This window comes from Geotrypetes seraphini, chromosome 7 (assembly GCF_902459505.1).
Source record: "Geotrypetes seraphini chromosome 7, aGeoSer1.1, whole genome shotgun sequence".
NCBI lineage: Eukaryota > Metazoa > Chordata > Amphibia > Gymnophiona > Dermophiidae > Geotrypetes > Geotrypetes seraphini.
In genome coordinates this window covers 184209835-184228796 of record NC_047090.1, presented here as the reverse complement: position 1 = coordinate 184228796, position 18962 = coordinate 184209835, and positions in this window count along the sequence as shown.

Genomic DNA, 18962 nt, shown 5'->3' with positions numbered 1-18962 from the left:
GATTTAAGCTGCAGGAAGCAGAATTGAAGATCTGCCTCTTCTGTCTGCTAAGTTGAAATTAAATCTATACATGTGATACTGAGCGTTATTTTCTGTTTGACGAAGGCAAACTGGGACTATAATGGTGTGATGATGGTCCCAGGCAGCGACCTCTGCTTATGACACTCTTAAAGCACGTAGGTTTGCGGATCTAAGCACTGTACACATAAAATGTATTTTTCTGGATTATATATTTTTTGTTTGGTGGTTGTGCAGATATTATAAAACCTATGTTTTGTGTAACATTACATGAATATTTAATGCCAGGCCCTATCCGGGCTTCGGTATTGGATATCGGGCAGGGGGAAGGGGTTGAGCCAGCTAACACATAACCAGTTAAGTCAATGTCCAGAACTTAACTGACCATAATCTAGTGTATAAAGATAGTTCCTGGCCAGTTAAGTTCGGAATATCGGAACTGAAGCAGCCAAATGCTGACTCCACCTCCGGAATGCCCGTAGCACAGCTGCTTTTCGCTTAGGCGCTAACTGGTAATTTTCAGCAAAGATAATGGGTTAAGTGCCGCTGAAAATGACCGGACAGACGTGAGCAAGCACTTTAACCAGTCAATGTCTGTTTCTGGCTAGTTGCTTTGTATTGAATATTGACCAGTTTTTTGTTTGTTTGTTTTTTAAAAAAAGATTTATATTTCTGCCCCCCCACCATAAAATGCAAAGCTAAACGTACAGGGTCAGTGTGGGACAGGATCTGGGGCAGAAATTTGGGAGGGGGACACAAGCCTGCAGGCCAGCTATGTATTCCTCAGCTTGAGTCAGGCTTGAGCCCCTCCCTCCATGACATGGCGACCCCCCCCCCCCCCTGGCACTTGCTCCCATTGCAGCCCCTAATGCTGACCCTATTAAGGCGTGCTTTCATTGTGGCTGCGGGTCACCTCCTTTCTCAATGTCAAATCATTTTCTCAGTGCAGTAGCTGAATGAAAATAAAAAAATGTATAATGTGACCTTTAATTAAACTGAAGAGAGATGAACTGGAGATTAGGGAGCCGTTACACGCCGAAAACCAGAAAGACTATATTTGCATCGCTAGAGGGACATCTTAAATCCTGCCCTAGAATCCTCGTAATTTAGGAACACAAATGTCATTCCATAAATCCTTTTTTAAAGGCAAGACTTGCCCTAGTCCAGGCCCTCTGTAGGACCGGCCTGCAATTGTGTTCAACCCTGCATTGCAGAAAAAGGACGCGGAGCTTCAGATGAAATGAAGACCTTCTCCAATTTTGGTTTTCTGCCCACTTGCTCAAGGTGCTCAATTAACCCAAGCAGTGGGTCTGTCAGCATAATTAATTTGTGGAGAGATTTCTCTAAAATATGAAGCCAGAGGAGGTGGGAGCAGTTGGGCAAGATAGAAAGGAAACATGGTCTTTCTGCAAGAAAGCATTAGAGTGAGAGAGAGAGAGAGAGAAAAATTCAGCAGTCTGCATGATTAATAGATATAATTAGTTTACAAAGCTTGGGAAGCAATGTTATCAGATTCCCTGATTTATTCTACCCAATCAATTGGATAACAATTACTCATTTCTCCGGCGTGGGGGATATTTCAAGCGGCTTTTTATTTCCAAACACAGAATAACAGAAAAATGAAGAGGGTCCACGCAGAAAGTACATAGAGAACAGGAAGACTTCAGGAGGCAGACCATGAAGAGGATTTCATTATCCTAGACAAGAAGGGAGCTGAAAGATTGTCAGTAGGAATAATCCATGAGAGCTAAGGTCGGAGAAGTTAGCAAAGGCTTATCGCTCTGGGTTTGTACTGTTCGTGCTGAAGCAGGGAAGAAGACACTGGGCCTCAAAGAGTAACATCTGCCAGGGGTGTGCAGCTCAAACATTTTCAGGCCAGCAGAGAGCAGGATTTTGCTGAACTCTGCTGGGATTAAACCCGGAAACTCAAGGCCGGGCCTCTTTCCCAACATCTAACCCAGGGGTGGGCAACTCCGGTCCTCGAGGGCCGGAATCCAGTCGGGTTTTCAGGATTTCCCCAATGAATATGCATCACCCTCCTGATGTTGTTTTTTCCCTAAATGTACTCTTACTTTCTTCAAAGACTGTAGTTCATCCCTCCTCCATTTTGTATCGCTATTTACTTGTGTACATACATTGTATATTTATGTGTTCAAATTGTTTTATTTTTGTCTCCTAATTTTAAATTGTCATACGCATTGAAGTATTTCATATTGCGTGAACAACAAAATTTTGGTTCATAGACAACGGCGCGAAAGACAAAGGCACGCCCGGACAATTGAGCGCATCGCGGAGGTGCGCACCGCTCTAAATTACTGTTTTTAGGGCTCCGACGGGGGGCGTGGGGGGAACCCCCCCCCACTTTACTTAATAGACATCGCGCCGGTGTTATGCGGGGTTTGGGGGATTGTAATCCTCCACATTTTACTGTAAACTTAACTTTTTCCCTAAAAACAGGGAAAAAGTTAAGTTTTCAGTAAAATGTGGGGGGTTACAACCCCCCACACCCCCCACATCGCCCCCACAATGCGGCGCGATGTCTATTAAGTAAAGTGGGGGGGCTCCCCCCCCACACCCCCATCGGAGCCCTAAAAACAATAATTTAGAGCGGCGCGCGCCTCCGCACTGCGCTCAATTGTCTGGGCGCGCCTTTGTCCCAGCGCGCTTTTGATCTGACACCCAAAATTTTAATAAACTTGAAACTTGATGAGATCTATTTGCATGCACTGCTTTCAATGCATATTCATTGGGGAAATCCTGAAAACTCGACTGGATTACGGCCCTCGAGAACCGGAGTTGCCCACCCCTGATCTAACCCCTGTCGACCTCCTCTTCTTCATCAGCAGCATCTGTCCTTTATCTCCTTCCTCCTCCCCTTCACATGTATCTGTTCACTGCCATTCCTTACTTTCTTTTTTTTCCCTTATGCAGCATGCCATGCGTTGCTTGTCACCAGTGGCAAACTGTGGGAGGTTGGGGCCTGGGGCTTTGCTGCCACCACTCTTCCCGCTACTCGGTTGTCCCTCGTCCCTTGCGCGCCTCTTGAAATGTTCACCGGCGTGAGCAGAGTCTTCCGCCCGTTTCCCGCGTCAGCCTCGGCTCCCTTTTGACGTCACATCCTGGTCCCGGAAGTGACGGCAGAAGGGAGTCGAGGAAGGCGCAAGCAGCAAGTGGAAGATGCGACTGGTGCTGGCAAACATTTAAAGAGGGGTGGGGGGTGGCAGAGAGGGGGAGAGACGCTGGTGCTGGCACCACCTTCAAAGATGCCTCCAAGACCGTCTGTCCCCTCTTTACTATACTACTGCTTGTCTCTCCCCCCTTTCTCTGCATCTGCCCTTTTGCCTACCCTTTTTTCACCAGTGAATAAAAATCATAGCTTTACCACCCCACCCCCATGTTCCCGTAACTCATTTATTATAAATGGTCAGCTTTCCCACTCCCAACTCAGGAACCATTCTGCAAGCAAACTCTAGAGATAAGTCTGTCCTGTGTCTCATCTGTTTCATCTTAAGATCAGAAGTTCATCTTAAGATCAGACATTTATGTAAACCCGGACATGTCCTCTTTTTAAAGGACTGTCCGGGTTCCCAGACGGAGTTTCCAAAACCTGGCAGTTTATCTGGGTTTTGGAAAGGCCCGACGAGCTCTGGCCTCATCTGGAGGAACTCTGAACATGAGTGGATGACGTCACACACATCCGCGCATGCTCCAGGCCCTCCAGACACGGTCAGAGCTCGTCGGGGAAGATGAGGCTTTGAGGGGGTCGGTGCTGGGGCAGAAAAGGGTGGGGCTGGAGGCGGAACAGGGCGGGGGGAGGGACAGAATCATGGGCAGGGTCATGCTTCCAGTTTTCTACCACTCTCTGGGTAAAGAAGAACTTCCTTACGTTTGTACGGAATCTATCCCCTTTTAACTTTAGGGAGTGACCCCTCGTTCTCCCTACCTTGGAGAGGGTGAACAACCTGTCTTTATCTACTAAGTCTATTCCCTTCATTATTTTGAATGTTTCGATCATGTCTCCTCTCAGTCTCCTCTTTTCAAGGGAGAAGAGGCCCAGTTTCTCCAATCTCTCACTGTACGGCAACTCCAGCCCCTTAACCATTTTAGTCGCTCTTCTCTGGACCCTTTCAAGCAGTACTGTGTCCTTCTCCATGTACGGCGACCAGTGCTGGATGCAGTATTCCAGGTGAGGGCGTACCATGGCCCAGTACAGCGGCATGATCACCTTCTCCGATCTGTTTGTGATCCCCAGACTGTTCTCACTGCCAACAGCAGACTGCAAACACATTCCAGTCCTATAAAGAAAACTTTCCTAGTAATAGAAACTGAAATGCAAGATATGAGAGATGATATTTCCCAAAGCAGTGGTATAAGTTTCTACCGTGGCCCGAGACACTAAATGCTCTATGAGCATCGGAGCAGCATCAGAGCATTTAGCACTCCAAGAGGCGGCAGAAACCTCTACCATGGCTTAGTAAAAGGGAGGCAGGGGTTTAGTTAATAACCTCAGAAAAAATATATTTTTCTACCTTTGTTGTATGTCTCTTCTGCTTTCCTCTGTTCTTTTCTTAAATATCTTTCCAGGGTCTCCTGTCCTTTTGACATTTCTGCTCTCTCTACGTTCACATTCCATCTTTTCTCTGTATCCCCACCTCTATCATGTTTGCTACCTCTTTCTAATGTATCCTGTTACCAAATATGGTCTTTCCTACAGTCATATGCTGAAAAAACTGACCCATGTATAATGCTATATAAATAAATGAAGGACTCATAATAAAGGGACAATTTCTTTGGGACAAACCTGAGTCTGTGTGTCCTTTCTTCCTAAAGAGACTGTCCCCAGATGCATCTGACTTACAAAAGACAGAGCGTGTGAGGCAGTATTGGGACCAGAACCTTTGCATTCAGTACCTGTCCTTTCAGTATCCCCATCCCTCCCCTATATCCAACATCTCTTCTCCGTTCCCTCCTCTTATCCAACTGATTGCCTTGCTCTTCTGTGTTCACACCACCCACCCTCGGACCATCTCTTCCTCTCTCTCCCCGTCCCCCACCCCCTCCACAATCTGGCTTCACTCTCTCCTCCTCAGAGTCTGGCAAGTCTCTCTTAGATTCTCTTTTTATATACCCTGGGGTCCTACATCCCTCCCTGCCTTCCGCTTCTGGTCTTTCTCTATCTCTTCACTTCACGCTGTACCTCCATGGGTCTAGCATTATCTCACCTTTTCTCTTCCCTCTGCCTCTAGATGGATTGGAGGAGAGACAGATGGCAGAGCGGAAGACCTGAGAGTAACGAGTTGCAGTAATCTAAGTGCGAGGTGATGAGGGCGTGAATAAGGGTTTTGGTAGTGTGCTTGGAGAGGAAGGGTCGGATTTTGGTAATACTAAGAGAGGACTCCCTCTTTCCTCTGCCTCTCCTATAGTAAATTAGTCAGGACACATAGGGATAGATTGAAGAAAGAGTGCCAACATGTAGGCATCAGGATGATACACACTAACCCTCAAATTCTGTATACTGTACTGTATGATGTCTTAAGTTGTATGTACAACTTAATTGATTACTCGGCCTAATCACCCCCGATAACTGGCAATTAACACCTTATCACTGACACTAATTGCCACAAATTTAAAAAGTTACCCGCACAACTCAGAAAGTTCGACTCTATAAAAAATATGCGCCAGTAGCAGTGTGCAAATCTGAAAAGGGGGAGTGACTGGGGTGGATCGTGGTTGTTCCTAAAAGTTGTGCGCATTGTTATAGACCAGTGGTTCCCAACCCTGTAATGGAGGACCACCAGGCCAGTCGGGTTTTCAGGATAGCCCTCATGAATATGCATGGAGCAGATTTGCATGCCTGGCACCTCCATTATATGCAGATCTCTTTCATGCATATTCATTAGGGCTAGCCTGAAAACCCGACTGGTCTGGTGGTCCTCCAGGAGAGGGTTGGGAACCACTGCTATAGAAGACGCCCGATCCACGCTCAACTTAGGCGCAGGCGTTTAGGCCTGGTTTTAGCTGGTTATGCGATACACAGAGGCACTAAACACGACTGCTTGCACGGTTCGTGCACCTTGTAAGCGCCATTCTAGTCGGTGCTGAGTTTTTGGGTGCTATAAATAGAATCAGGTCACTAAGTGCAAATTCTGTAACGGCAGTTCTGCACGGAATTAGTACGTGCAACAGCTAAATGGTGTCAATTAGCATGGATCAAAGTCAATAATTAGCTGTTGACGCTAATTAAAAATTAAGGGACTGGGATTTGTATACTGCCTTTTTGTAGGTACACAACCACACTCAAAGCAGTTTGCATATCAACAGGCACTTAATTTGTACCTGGGGGGCAGTGAAGGATGAAGTGACTTGTCCAGGTCACAGGGAACAGTGCAGGGTTTGAGCCCACAAGCTCAGGGGGCTGAGGCTGTAGCTCTAACCACTGCACCACACTCTCCTTCAATACAATGCCAGCCGTGAGCCAAGTGTAGAACAATGAAGCCATTGTGACATCACTGATGAGGTCGGCTCTTATTGGTGGAATGAGACATTATGACATCAGGGAAAAGGATTGGGATATGTATACCACCTTTATGTACTTTTACAACCACACTCAAAGTGGTTTACATACAGGTATTTTTATTTTTATTTAAGCATTTATACCACTTATAGTCTAAGTGCTTTACATTCAGGTCCTGGCAGGCTCACACTCTATCTAATGTACCTGGGGCATTTGGGGACTAAGTGACTTGCCCAGGGTCACAAGAAGCAGTGCAGGGTTTGAACCACTATGCCACACTCTCCTCCAGTGCAATATCAGAAGTGAGCCAAGTCTAGAACAATGACGCCATTGTGATATCGCTGCTGAGGTTGGCTCTTAGGCATTGGTGGAATGAGGCATTATGACATCACAGTCTCAGGTCTGGAATGTTGCTACTCTTTGGGTTTCTGCCAGGCATTATGACATCAAGGACAGGGATTGGGATTTGTATACAGTATACCCCCACAAAGTCGTGGTTCAGAGTTCACGGCCCCAGTCGTTCGCGGTTTTTCCTTCCACAATTACAATTAGAAAAATATCCTCCATCCGCCTCTTCCGCGATCCAGGACTCCGCCGTGTGCATCCTCCGGACTCACATCATCGATCCACTCAGCCTGACCTGCGATCTGAGCAGCGATCTTGGCCCAGGCCGGAGCCTCAAGCGCCACCGCCTGCATAGGCGCTCGCAGCAGCCGCCACCCTGCAGCCCTCTCCCACCTCACAATTTGCGGTCACTCCAGGAACGTAACCCCTGCAAATTTCGGGGGAGTACTTTACTGCCTTTTTGTAGTTATACAACCACACTCAAAGGGGTTTACATACAGGTACTTCAAGCGTTTCCCCTCTCTGTCCTGGTGGGCTCACAATCTATCTAATGTACCTGGGGCAGTGGAGAATTAAGTTCCCGTGCAAAACTGACCTTATTCTATAAAATGGGTGCACAAATTTGTTCACTAAGCCTAAATATGGGTGTGCAAGCTTATAGAATTAAGGGGCAGTGTGCTCATGCAAGCCATGCATGCAGTACCATTAAGTGTGCGCACTTTTGAAGAAAAGTGAGCCCTCTTACACATACCCGTTAATTCTATAAATTTGCATGCCCAATTTTCTGCTTAGCATGCAGTCTTGTGCATACAAGTTACAGAATAGTGTCAGTTGGTGGATAACTTAAGTTAATAATTAGCTGCTAATAGAATATAAAAACAATTAGGGGATAATTCTATAAACGATGCCTTAACTTAGGCAGGAGCGATCTTCCTTTGCTCCTGCTCGTGCAAAGCCATTAGCTGATTGGCTGCCATGAGTTCTCGTGATCCTGCGAGAACTCGTGGCAGCCAATCAGCTAGCGGCTCTGCTTGGCCAGAAGCGAAGGAAGTTTGCTCCTGTCTCGTTCACTGATGGACCACCAGGGATTCTAAAGGTATGTGGGGGAGGCGGGAGGGAGATAAAAATTCTTAGAATCGGGTGGAACAGTAGGTGGGAGGGATCCCTGCTGTCTGGGCCCACGGCGAGACCACCAGGACTTATGGCAGACCTGGCGGAGGCCTGCAAGACATCAGAAGGGAGGGAGGACAGGGTACAGAACCTGGCAGGGAGGGAGGGAGGCTAGGTGCTGAGGAACAGGGTGCAGAGCTTGGCAGGGCAGGGAAAGACACTGCACTTGAATATTAACTCCCCTGGTTTATATTCGAGTCCAGATTTTTCCTCCTTTTGGGGGGCAAAAAAGGTTACCTCAGTTCATATTCTGGTCAGTTTATATTCGAGTATTTACGGTACCACCAAAAGCAGTGTTATCTGTCAGGGAGAAGAGTTTTTAAAATGCACACAATGAATAACTGAGTGATAAGCAGAGAAAAACAATATGACAGGTGGAAACGATGATCTGACTTCCTCTAAGTGATCAGAAGCCAAATGTCTGGAAACAGGAGATCCCAGATCAGATGCAATGTCCTGGGGTTACTGGACGGCAGGAGAAGTATGCTGTAGCTTTGACAAATGCTGTTTACTAATGCGCTTCCAGTCTCTCAGTAGGAAGCTTTCTTCTCCACTAATTATACAAATATTAAGCAGAAATCATAGCAAGTTGATTGTGTTTATTAAGACTGTGCTCTTAGCCTTGGGATATTGGCTCATAAACGCAGATGCCAGAGTAGAAAGGACTGCCAATTGCTTGCAAGCTGATCTCTGTGCCAGTGCGTGCGAGTCCACCGAATAAGAGCAATTTTAGCTTATAAAAGCTCTTCTAAAGTAATTTGTGGATGAAAGAAGATTCATGACCAACTATATAGCAACTATTACCCTTTAGAAAAGCAGTAACCTCAGCAATGTTTTCCTGTATCACAGCAGGTGTTTTTAGTGGCATCCATAGGCCGGCAATTCAATTTCAGCGTCTTCAGGAGGACACCTCCAAAGGCAGAGTTTCTTACCCATGGGATCTTCAAGGGTTAATTTTATAACTAATGTGTTAACAAATTATATAAGGATGCACAACATATAATCTATATATATAAAATCGGAGGTATGTATGTGTGTATGTATGTATGTGCCGCGATCACGCAAAAACGGCTTGACCGATTTGAACAAAACTTGGTATGCAGATCCCTCACTACCTGGGGTGATATGTTCTGGGGGTCTCGCGGCCCACAACTCTATTTTGCTTGCTCAAGGGTGGGTTCACCCAAGAATTTATATGTTCTTGCTCCAGGAGGTGAAACTAAAAATGTTGTTTATAATCAATTTTTGTGTTAGTTGAATTGTATTCATTTTGTCAAATATTTCATATTATACTTTGAATATTTTACTTTTTATAAAGCTGTAACAACATTATTTCATTCACCACTATAAAGTATCTTTATTTAAATCCATTTACAGTGTTATTGCTATAATTAAATACCCGTGCAACATTACATTACATTACATTACATTACATTAGTGATTTCTATTCCGCTTGTGCCTTGCGGTTCTAAGCGGATTACATTAGAAGATGGCTGGACATTTCCAGGCGATGACAATACAATTATTTGTATAACTTTACAAACTTTGCAAACCTAACTTTACTTAACTTTTCGTACATAACTTTACATAACTTTACGTACATAACTTTACATAACTTTACGTGGAGTTACTTTGTGTTACTTTACATTATCCTTACCGTGCTTGCATAACTTGCATTAAGTTTACATAATTTATCTTACATAATTTATCTTACATAACTTTACAAGACTTTACGTAGAGTTATTTTATGTTATTTTACCTTATTATTCCAGTACATTGCATAACTTACATTACATGATATTACAAAGCATAACCTTATGTTATATTACAACGCGGGGCATCAGCTAGTATCTAATATAATAAAGCGCTAAGCCGCGCATGCGCACTCCCACCTGCGTGCGGCCATTTTCCGTGAGATGTAGGGCACCTTAGGTAGGAGTGCGCATGCGTGCTTACGTCACCAGCCGCCGATGCCTCCACAAGCCGACCGCAGCCAGCCGCCGATCTCCGTTCCTCCAGCGGGCGGGCGGGCGGGGGGGGGTGTCTCGGAGGAGAGGGATCGCGGCAACCGAGGAGCCCAGCAACTTTCCGCCCCGGCTCTTAAACTGACTCGAGTCCTTTGCCTCCCCCCCTTCCCTTCCCGCGGGCCCGAGTACCTACCCGGCGATTCAAGCAGCGTGTGCAGCAGTCTTCACATGCTGTTTCGGGGCCTTCTACTGCCCTGATTTGCTCTGCCGCGTCTCTGATGATGTCATCAGGGACTTGCCAGAGTAAATCAGGGCAGTAGAAGGACCCGAAGCAGCGTGTGTAGACTGCTGCACACGCTGCTTGAATCGCCATGTGTAGTCGGGCCCGCAGGAAGGGAAAGGGGGGTAGAGGAAACACTAATGCTGCTGCACAGGGAACTGGGGTGGGGGGTGGGAAATGGAGGGGGAGGGAATTCTGCTTCGGACAGACAGACAGAGGGAAGAAGGGAGACAGAAAGAAAAGAAGAAAGACACAGGGCAGGGAGATACACAGAAAGATAGACAGACAAAAGGGGCCAGGGACAGATACAGACAGACAGAAAGACAGCGGGAGTCGCGTCAGGAGGGGTGCGGGATGCGGCAGAGGGAACTTTTCCAATGGGTGCAACTGGGCGGCTGTTGGGACCTCTGATCAGGGGCAGAGCAAGGTAAGTGTATCATAGGGATAAGAAGGAGGAAGTGGGGGGGGAGAAAAAGGAAGGGACGCCTACTGCTGGACAGGGGGAGAAGGAAAGAGGTGCTGATGGACAGGGGGGTGAAGAAAAAGGAACGGAGGCCTTACGTTGGACAGGGGGAGAAGGAAAGAGGTGCTGCTGGACAGGGGGAGAAGGGCTGCTGCTGCATAAGGAGAGCAGTGAAGGGCTGGTGGTGGACACAGGGGAGGTAAAAGGAAGGGAGAATGGACAGGGGGAGCAGGCAAGGGGTGGTGATGGACAGCCAAGGAAAAAGAAAGACAGAAAGAAAGAAAGTGGCTAAGGAGAGAGAGAGAAAGAAATAAAGACAGACACACACATATATTCTAGCACCCGTTAAAGTAACGGGCTATAAGACTAGTGTTCATATAATGATTTAAAATGTTGTGTGATCGTGGCACTGAGGTACGCCCCTCTTCAAACCCAGCATGCACTCAAAAAGAGGGAGAAAAAGGCTCAGTAATGTAGCAGTAGAGAACCAAAAGGTACAAATCAAAACTGCTTTTGATACTTTCATGGGCAAAAAAACTCCCTCCAAGAACAGCTCAGGTTTCGAAAAGAGCAAAGTCACCTGGAGGCAAAAGACGACTTGAGCTCCAACGCTGTCACGTCTTCTCCAATTATCCCAGCAAGCGACCTTGTTTCACCAATGTTTGGCTCATCAGGGGAACAAACAATACAGCCTTGAAAAGTGCACCCACGCTGAGACCAACCCCCTCTGCTATTTCTCCCTCTTTTTGGGTGCATGCTGGGTTTTAAGAAGGGGGTACCTTGGTGCCACGATCACACAACATTTTGACTCATTAATTTTATAACTGCCTTACGTGGGTTTTGCTGGATTTTCAATGTGAAAATCTGAAAATTAATCTGGGGAAAATATACATGCATAGTTAGGAGTCAAGGGAGAGGGTGGTACAATGGTTAAAGCTACAGCCTCAGCACCCTGAGGTTGTGGGTTCAAATCCTATGCTACTCCTCATGACCCTAGGCAAGTCACTTAATTCCCTCAAGTGCATAAGATAGATTGTGAGCCCACCAGGACAGACAGGGAAAAATGCTTCAGTACCTGAATAAATTCATGTAAACCGTTCTGAGCTCCTCTGGGAGAACAGTATAGAAAATGGAATAAATAAATAGTGTGAAACATTTCAGTCTCTCATAACCAGATCAGAGCTGATATTCTGACATCACAATGCCTCATTCCACCAATAAGAGCCAACCTCATCAGTGATGTCACAATGGCTTGATTGTCCTTTACTTGGCTCACTTTTACTACAGTTTGATTTCTAGACTGGCGCAGTGGTTAAAGCTACGGCCTCAGCACCCTGAGGTTGTGGATTCAAACCCACGCTGCTCCTTGTGACCTTGGGCAACTCACTTAATCCCCTCATTCCCTCAGGATAGATTGTGAGCCCAGCAGGACAGACAGGGAAAAATGCTTGAGTGCCAACCTGAATAAATTCATATAAACTGTTCCCCTGGGAGAACACTATAGAAAATTGACGAGGCGTTAGGATTTTAGCCGGCCGCGGGGGTTAGCGCGTGATGAAATGTCCGACGCGCTAACCCTGATAATGTGGCTTGATAAAAGGACCCTGTAGTTTTACACCATGTCAATGGGTGAAAAACCAGTCCACTTTCCAGTTGCAATCCCTTCAGTAGACATCGATCACAATTGACTTACCATTGACTTATGAAGCCCTAATTTGTGGTACTTTACGACATGTTAAACCTTCTTTGGATCGTTATAAAAGCCGGCTTTTCGTAACAATGACGGGAATAGCAATGCAGATGATTGCATGCAATTGGAAGAGTTATGATAGACTTAATTATACTTTTTGGTGGGCGAACTTATGTTGCAGTTACAAATATGAAAGAATGAACATTGAATTTTGGGGCTATAGTAATGCACTTGGAAGGGCGTGGAGCCCGTTGACATCATTTGTGGAATCCCATTAGTTGTCATGTACCCTTTCTTTTTAGTTAATTCCTTACACATCCAGGGTGGGAAGGCATCATTATTTCTTGTACTTAGTTTATTGAAATTCTATATGTGGTTATACTTTTATGGATGAATGGGAGGAAGGGGGGGGGAGAGAAAATGATTGTTTTTCATAATGTTTGTATATTTAAAGTGCTTTTCCTGATTCGTTTATGTTTAAAATTTTTGCAATGCACTGTTAATATCTGAAAATTAATAAAGATTTTTTTCACAATTTGTTTCACAATTAAGACCACTTCCTGCGATCATTTCCCTCTTCTTAGTTATCATTCATAGAATTGGATATGTTCAGTGGCATAGCGAAGGGGAAGCAGAAAGTGCGGACCACCCCGGCTGCTATTACCTCTCCTGCTTGCCACCCATCCACCTACCTCTTCAGATGATTGCCGGCAGCAAGCAGCATTGCTAACCTGCTACTCGCTCTGGCCTCGGCTCTCCCTCTGATGTCATTTCCTGGTTGCAGAAGGCTTTAGACCAGGGGTGTCCAACCTTTTGGCTTCCCTGGGCTGCACTGGCTGAAAAAAATGTTTCTGGGGCCGCGCAAACGCTGCAGCAAGATAGAGGAGGGAACCGACAAGATGATAAACACCAGGGGGCAGCAGAGGAAAACACTGCATCGCCCTCGACCAGGGCCGCAAGTTGGACACCCCTGCTTTAGACCTTCCCCCAGCTTCTGGAACACTGAACATCATGTACAGCCCTATTCCAAGCAGGCAAATGGACTAAACCAGGGGTGTCCAATGTCGGTCCTCGAGGGCCGCTGTCCAGTCGGGTTTTCAGGATTTCCCCAATGAATATGCATTGAAAGCAGTGCATGCACATAGATCTCATGCACAGTCATTGGGGAAATCCTGAAAACCCGACTGGATTCGGCCCTCAAGGAGGGACTTTGGGGACCCCTGATGTATAGGTTACGTCTCTTACATGTTCTATATCAGGGATGTCAAAGTCTCTCTTTGAGGGCCGCAATCCAGTCGGGTTTTCAGGATTTCCCCAATGAATATGCATTGAAAGCAGTGCATGCAAATAGATCTCATGCATATTCATTGGGGAAATCCTGAAAACCCGACTGGACTGCAGCCCTCGAGGACCGACATTGGACACCCCTGGACTAAACGTTTAACCAACTTGATCTCAAACGCTCTTTCTTACCAAACTTTTAGGAAGTCAATCCAAACTTATCTCTTTGACAAATTTCTCTGACTCCATTTCAGCCATGATGTACTTCTAAAACACTTCCAGGAAAAATTGGATTAATCTTACCATATTAATGTAATTTTGAAAATTTTTTCTAATATCGCTGTCTGTATACACGCTCTTCCTTTGTAAACCGCTCTTGGCTGTTTGTGGTATTGCGGTATATAGAAATAAAGTTATTATTATTGGCCAGATCATTTGTCCTCAAGTGGATTACAATTTCAGTCTAAGAATCCGTACTTTATTCTTTAACATAGTAACATAGTAGATGACGGCAGATAACGACCCGAATGGTCCATCCAGTCTGCTCAACCTGATTCAATTCAGATTTGATCACAGTCAGTATGCGGTTGATATCTCTGCTGGCAGAGGATCCTGGAAGGCATTGAGCTTTCTTTGGAACATGGATTGAGCCCTAAATTGATACCTCTGATCATGGAGTCTCCTACTAAGGAGTTTTTTGAGCTCTGCTGTTTTGCTGGTGTTTTGTGGGTGCCTTTTATTTTGATTTACAGCCTTTGTAAACTCACTTCAGAGCAGTAGCGTAGCGAGGGTGACTGGCGCCCCTCCCCCACCCTCTTCTCTGGCCTGCCCCGCCGCACGGGCACCCCCCCTTCCCTTCCCACATACCTCTGTAATTTTCCTGGCACGAGCAGCTTCAGGAACTTTCTGCCCACGTCATGTCTGCTCTCCCTCCGACGTCACTTTCTAGGCGCAGAATTCAGAAGTGACGTCAGAGAGAGAGAGCTGACAATGATGCAGGCAGCAAGTTCATGACGCTGCTCACGCCAGGGGGGAGGGGTCAGGAAGGAGCAGGGGCGGAGAAGAAGACAGGTGCTAGTGTCCCTACCACGACGGCGCCCAGGGTACACCCTCCCCTTCCTAGGCCACTGCTTCAGAGACTGTTTTCTGTGCATTGGAATGTTTCATTCCAGCATAGGAATTATGTAAGAGCAATAATTGACTAGGGGGATGCCTCTGTGTTACTGGCGGTATACACTTCTCCCTTCGTCTTCGCTGTGATAGGGGATTAACAGACCCACAAATAACATGAAAAAAGTTATTTGCAGTTTTCTATTACAAACCATCGTGGATATGGTGAAACCGTGAATAACATGGTGGGAGACCTGAAGGAGAGGCAAAACACAGTGAAGAAAGTGCTGGGAATTGGCGATTTTCTCTGTAAATGCTTGGAATCGGCTATTTTCTCTGTAAATGCTTGGAATTAATATTTTCTCTGTAAATGCTTGGAATTGGCAATTTTCTCTGTAAACGCTTGGAATCAGCGATTTTTTCTGTAAATGCTTGGAATTAGCGATTTTCTCTGTAAACGCTTGGAATCAGTGATTTTCTCTATGTAACATAGAAACATAGAAACATAGAAATAGACGGCAGATAAGGGCCACGGCCCATCAAGTCTGCCCACTCCAATGACCCTCCCTATCTATCTTTGCGGATAGATCCCACATGTTTGTCCCATTTGGCCTTAAAATCTTGCACGCTTCTGGCCTCAATAACCTGAAGTGGAAGACTATTCCAGCGATCAACCACCCTTTCTGTGAAGAAGAACTTCCTAGTGTCACCGTGCAGTTTCCCGCCCCTGATTTTCCACTGATGTCCCCTTGTTGCCGCGGGACCCTTGAAAAAGAAGATATCCTCTTCTACTTCGATGCGACCCGTGAGGTACTTGAATGTCTCGATCATATCTCCCCTCTCTCTACGTTCCTCGAGTGAGTAGAGCTGCAACTTCCCTAACCGCTCCTCGTACGGGAGCTCCTTGAGTCCCGAGGCCATCCTGGTGGCCATTCTCTGGACCGATTCCAGTCTCAGTACATCCTTGCGGTAATGTGGATTCCAAAATTGTACACAGTACTCCAGGTGCGGTCTCACCATGGATCTATACAGTGGCATAATGACTTCCGGTTTACGGCTGACGAAACTCCTGCGTATGCAACCTATGATTTGCCTTGCTTTGGATGAAGCTGATGTAAGCTGATGTAATCTGGGGGGAGGAGCCAACAAGCTTAAAACTGCGAATAATCGAAACTGCGATTGCTGAAACCGCAAATACAGAGGGAGAAGTGTATTAGTGACTTTTTTCACGCATTGTTGGCTCTTTGAATCCTGGGAGGTTTCACTATTGTGGTAGGGCAACTTTGTGCATAATGTTTTGCAGTGGAGGAATTGTCTTGGTCTTACTGAGGCGATATCAAAACTTTATTTTAGTTTTAGGTTGTCAAAACATCAGACAGGGCTTTAGACCCGGGGGCAAGTCACTTAATCTCCGATTTGCCCCAGGTACTGCTTTCAACTCTTAACTCCAAATAAGTGGTGTATAAATACCTTCTGTGCTTGTCGGTTTCCTTTCCTTTCAGTCCTTCCCTGGTGCTCTTGGGTGTAGTGACTTGGCCCTTCTTGAGGCCCTTCGCAAAGGCGCTCTCGCTAAGGCTCGCCTTTGCCGCTCGCCTTTGCCGCTCGCCTTCGCTGCGCGCCGAATGGCTGTGCGCCGTTGGCTCCTCCCCTTTTCTGGGGGCGTTCGGTCGCTGACTCTTCTGACGCGGTGGGGGTGGGCCTGCCCCTAGCCTCCTGCTCTTCTCTGTCTCCCTCCTCGGCTCTTTTTCTTGCTTTTAACCTGCTTTCTCCCTGCTCCTCTCTACTCCTCTTGCTCTCTCCGTGCTATTCTCGCTGCTCCTCTTGTCCGATGCTGTGTACGCTTTTCAGCACTATAGAAATGATAAATAATGGTAGTCTATGGAGATGTATATACATGCATTTGAAATTCAAAATCATGCATACGCATGCAAAGTCCTCATCAGCCCTGTCATAGCATCACTTCAGCTCACTGTGGGTGAAAGTTTGCACGTAAAGGCTGTACCTTCACTCTTTAAGTCATCTCTTCTGCAGCTAAGGCTTAAGAATTAGGGCTCCTTTTACTATACTGCGTTAGGGCATTGACACGCGGAATAGCGCACGCTACAATCTAATGCCAGCATTGAGCTGGCGTTAGTTCTAGCCGCGTAGCACGGGGTAAAAGGAGCCCTTAGTCTTCCTTCCTGAAAATGTCAAGTCACTTTGCCCTTGTAGTACTGTATGTCCATTGAATAGCAATAATAGAAAAACCTTTAAAACTTTATGTGAGAAAACATCGATCAAACCTCTCCGACGTGCTCTTTTCACTTTGAACTTAAAGCTTGCCTCTGGAAGCCCGCATGGCCCCTTCGGCGTGATAAATGCCAGAAAACCACTGGATCCAAAGCAGACGGTCTCACTACGCGTGATACAAGGCCGCGTCGCTCACAAGGCAGGACCCTACATCAAGAGTTCATTTAGCTGACTTCTCTAACTAGGCGCTCGTTCCCGTCTTGCAGAAAAGGTAATGGCTTTTCTGTCTGACAAAGGCTTTCTTCTTTTTTTTTTCTCGCTTTCAAGATCAAGAGGGCTTGGGAGGCTGCAGTCCAAGTCTCGGTTACCTCGTTTCTTCTGAGTAAGCTTTGAAGTCATTTTGAAGCCTGCTTTTATGCCATGCCACGGACTGGCAGATGAAAATGGGCACATAGCTGCAGTCTAATTATTCACAAAGCAACACATCGAACAACAAACAAAATTCTCCTACTTGTCTTTAAGATTAAACAAACAAGTCCTCCAGCCGCGTAGAACTCGTGGTCATGCAGTTAAGAAGTATGATGTTATGTTATGTTCTCGACGAACTCCTTATTCTCTGTGCCCCGCTCACGTGCGCTTATGATCCAACAATCAAAATTTATTTAATATTCCTTCCATACGAGAACTATTCTATACGCAGAATACTATATTTTCTGTCACAGCCCCTCTCACTATGGAATGCTTAAAGGGTATTAACGTAGAACAAAATCTTCTCCAGAGAAAGGAAAATGGTAAAACCAGAGGACATAATTTGAGGTTGAGGGGTGGTAGATTCAGGGGCAATGTTAGGAAATTCTACTTTACGGAGAGGGTGGTGGATGCCTGGAATGCGCTCCCGAGAGAGGTGGTGGAGAGGAAAACTGTGACTGAGTTCAAAGAAGCGTGGGATGAACACAGAAGATTTAGAATCAGAAAATAATATTAAAGATTGAACTAGGCCAGTTACTGGGCAAACTTGTACGGTCTGTGTCTGTGTATGGCCGTTTGGAGGAGGATGGGCAGGGGAGGGCTTCAATGGCTGGGAGGGTGTAGATGGGCTGGAGTAAGTCTTAACAGAGATTTCGGCAGTTGGAACCCAAGCACAGTACCGGGTAAAGCTTTGGATTCTCGCCCAGAAATAGCTAAGAAGAAAAAAAAAAAAAAAAATTTAAATTGAATCAGGTTGGGCAGACTGGATGGACCATTCGGGTCTTTATCTGCCGTCATCTACTATGCTCTACCATCAGATATTAGACTTGAAGAATCCCTTGACAAGTTCAAATGTAAATTAAAGACCTTCCTATTTAGGGATGCCTACCAGATATGAAAAAAAAAAGGAATAGAAACATAGAAAGTGACGGCAGAAAAAGGCCGAGGCCCATCGAGTCTGCCCACACCATTGACCCACCCCCCCTATTTAATCGCTCTCTGATGACCTTTCCCTCGTAGAGATCCGACATGAGCATCCCATCTGTTCTTAAAATCCGGCCCGCTGCTGGCCTCGATCACCTGCACTGGGCGCTTATTCCAGCTGTCAACCACTCTTTCGGTGAAGAAGTATTTCCTGGTGTCGCCATGAAACTTCCCGCCCTTTATGTTCAGCGGGTGTCCTCTTGTGGCCATCAACATTCGTGGCCTAACGGAGTAGCAACTAAGGGCTAGATTCACTAAGGAAAACCGATTTGTGTACCGATCGGTTTGTGACCCGATTAACCTTTCCTCCGATCTGCTTCCGATCCGTGCATGCAAATGAGGGAAAACGGCATGCAAAGTGGGCAGGGACACGATTCACTAAACAAATCTGGGACACCAAGTGGACTGACCGGTCAACAGAAGAAGCGACTGCTGAGGACCAG